The sequence below is a fragment of the Myotis brandtii genome, unplaced genomic scaffold (assembly GCF_000412655.1).
Source record: "Myotis brandtii unplaced genomic scaffold, ASM41265v1 scaffold743, whole genome shotgun sequence".
Lineage (NCBI taxonomy): Eukaryota > Metazoa > Chordata > Mammalia > Chiroptera > Vespertilionidae > Myotis > Myotis brandtii.
In genome coordinates, this window is record NW_005370960.1 from 1211936 (window position 1) to 1215094 (window position 3159).

Genomic DNA, 3159 nt, shown 5'->3' on the forward strand with positions numbered 1-3159 from the left:
CAGGGGTGTCAGCCCGGGGGCCCTGGAGGGCAGGGCTGTGAAATCACGATGGTTTCGGCGGGAAGCCTGCACGGTCAGCCCAACTGACACCTGCCGCTCGGGCTCGGCCGGAGGCCCCGGGGAGGGTCCCGCAGGGATTCAGACATGGATTTAGTCCGACGGTCAGTTCTCGGCTGAGTGGAACGTGGACTTTCTCACTAAGTCCAATCCGGAGTCCCAGGTTTTCAGTGGCTCCTCTGCCCTCCGAGAAGCTGTGTTTGCAGGTGAACATCGTGCTTCCCGCTGCTCAGGTTCCCCGAGTTGCGTCAGGGGCTGGTCGGCCCAAGCACCCTGGGGACCCCTGGGATGTGCCCCATCCGCCCGGCCCATCCGCCCGGCCCATCTGCCCGGCCCATGTGACCATGGCGGCCGTGCTGGGGTGGCTTGTCCTTGCACACGTGGCCCCAACAACGAGTCCGGCGCTGCCCGTGGGCGGGAACCTCCCCCATCCGCCTTCTCAGGGCAGAGGGTTTGGCGATGTCGGAGGTGTTGCTGCCAGACCTCTGAGCGCGCTCTCTCTTCTCTTCCAGCCTGCAAGTCCTCCGCCCACAGGCGATGTGAAGCCCAGGTAAGCCCCCCTCCCCGGCCTTCCGCCCGGGCCCTTCCTCCTCGGCTACCGCCAGCAGATGCCTGGGAGGGGCCTCGGGGCAGGAAGGAACCAGCTGCCGGTGCTCCCCGAGGCGGCTTCACGGGGCCAAGGCGTCGCGGCTGAGCTACCGGAAACAACGCTCAAGCATCTGGGGTCAGATGAGAGCTGCCTCTGTCCTGGCCACCTCAGCCCTTCTCCTGCACACGCTGCCTCAGGGCAGAGGGGTGGGCCGGGCTCGGCCGCCTGGCCTGGAGGAGTTGCCGGGGGAGTTGTCGTAGATTGGTTGGGGTTTGAGGCTGTCGTGGGAGTGGGGGCCCTGAGTTGGGGGAGTGGCCCTGCCTCTGCGTGTTCCCTGGAGTAAGTGCTGGACCCGCGGGAAGCCAGGGAGGCGGGAGCTTGGGTGTGTTGAGGGACCCGGTTAGTGGGGAGCTGCTGGCTCCCTGGACAGGCCCGGTTTTCACACAGTCACCGAGTGCGCACCCCCACATTCTCTGCACACGTGACCCGCAGTGGGGCCGCCTTTGTGGGCCCATGAGATGTCCGCGGGCGGCCGTTCTGGGGTCCAGGGAGCTGTGGACCTCGTGGTCCAGTGTCTTGAGATCCCACCTGGTGCTCCCGACTGGGAAGGACACGTGTGGAGGCGGCTTCGTGCCGTGAGCTGGCTTCCCAGGGTGCATTGTGCAGGGTGGACCTGGGACCTGGTTTCCCCCATCCTCCCCACCACACACACACACACACACACACACACACACGGATATGTGCAGGCGCATACAATTCACACCCATGTGCACACTCATACATACACACAGTCGCAGACAGGCACACAGGTGTACCAACACATGCAATGTATACTCATGCATGCACTTGCACACACACAGGTGAATACATGCAGACACAGTTCACACACACAAGCACAGACAGTGCACACGCGTGTGTCAGGCGCACACACTCACAGACACGAAGGTGGAAGAACTGCAAGCGAGGCCAGCCCTGTATTCTTTCAGGGAAGAGAGCGAGTGACTTTTCTTTCTAAACTCTGTGCTGTGGAGAATTGGGGACACATGACGGCAGAGAATAGTGCAAACCTCTGCTGTGAGGGCACCCCGCCCGGCCACACCCCTCCGCCCTCTCCACGCCGTCCGGCCTCTCCTGAGATGTCCCACGACTTGCGTGTGGAGCTGTGTGGTGCCCGGGCGTCCGGTCTCACTTCGGGTCTCGCTCTGGGAAGGCTGGAGGCCAGGAGGCTCCTGCTCGCACACTCGTGGGCAGGACTGGTGTCCGACGGCCTGGTGTGGCCTGGGCCCTCACGGACGCCCCTGTGAAGTGTGCTCTGCACCTGTAACCGGAGGCTGTGGGAGCAAAGGTCCCGTGTGCAGTGGGCACGGGGTCGGTGCCACCTTGGGAAATGGCTCGGGTTTCAGAGAGGGTCCCTCAGCCCCTGTGAGGGTTTAAATGAGCCCCCGACCCCTGAGGGTCCCTTTCAGAGGGAGCCTTGTCCAGCACAGCTGTGACTCATCACCATGGTGGGGGGCCGAGGGGAGCCACGCAGGGATGCTGTCTGTCCTGTGTCATTCCTGCATGTGTGGGTGTGCATGTGCATGCACATGCCAGTGCATGCGTGATGCACACGCGTGCATATTGTGAGTGTGCATGCATGTGAGTCCGCATGACAGTGCACGTGTGTAACATGTATGTGTGAGGGTGTACATGTGCGAGTGCCTGTATGGGTGTGCATGTGTGAGTGTGTGACTGGGTGTGTGTGGGGGGGTGTACATGTGCGGGTGTACATACCCGTGATGGTATTGCTGCCTGGCCGCCCTGACCTGTGGCCGCAGACCCGAGCCCACTGCTGGTGGCTCCATTTCTTAAAGGCGGCCCAGCCAACCACTTAGGGGATTGAATTCTTTGATTCGAAGAATGTTCCAGAAGCCTTAGCTATCACTGATTGTGCCGTTTGTAGCCGCAGGAGTTGGCAGTTGGCTGGGAGGCAGATAAGCTTTCGCTTTTATTAGATGGGGGGGGGGGGGGGCCTTGCCGTATTCATTTCTCTGAGAATGCAGCTTCCACGCGGGAGAGAACGCACCGCGCTGACAAAGCCCCTCTCATTCCCAAGCCCCGACGTGCCCCGGGGAACAGAGGGCCATAGACGCTCCGCCGCCCCTGGAGCCAGCGGGCGCAGCTGGTCCCCTGGGAGCCGTGACGAGGCTGCCCCGCAGCTGGGTCCTGGGCGTCGCCTGTGCAGGCCCCTGAGCTCAGGCTCGTAGAGTCTCGGGAGACGGAGGGGCTTCGGGTGAGAGCACAGGCCCCGGCTCCACGTGGATGGGGTCTGGCCCCGAGTGGCGACAGGACCCCGGGTCTCAGCTCCTCCCTCTGCGGAGCAGGGGTGACAGCACCTGCCCCATGGGGTCCCCAGCAGGTTCTTCCTGAGTCACCAGGTGGGGATGTCCTTCCTCCGTCCTCTGCCAGGCAGGGGCAGGAAGCTCCCGGCGGCGTTGGGGGCGCTCTAGCTCTGGCCAGGCCACGCCTGCCTT

At 63.4% G+C, this 3159-nt stretch overlaps 1 protein-coding gene across 1 annotated transcript in view; it reads left to right on the forward strand.

Moving 5' to 3' along the window:
- The first annotated feature begins 569 nt into the window (after nt 1-569).
- Nucleotides 570-3159, forward strand: part of TNS3 (tensin 3) — an 84539-nt gene continuing 81949 nt past the window's right edge. The window contains exon 1 of the mRNA XM_014530527.1: nt 570-607. The gene's annotated coding sequence lies outside the window, so the exon portion shown is untranslated. The remainder of the gene's footprint in view (nt 608-3159) is intronic.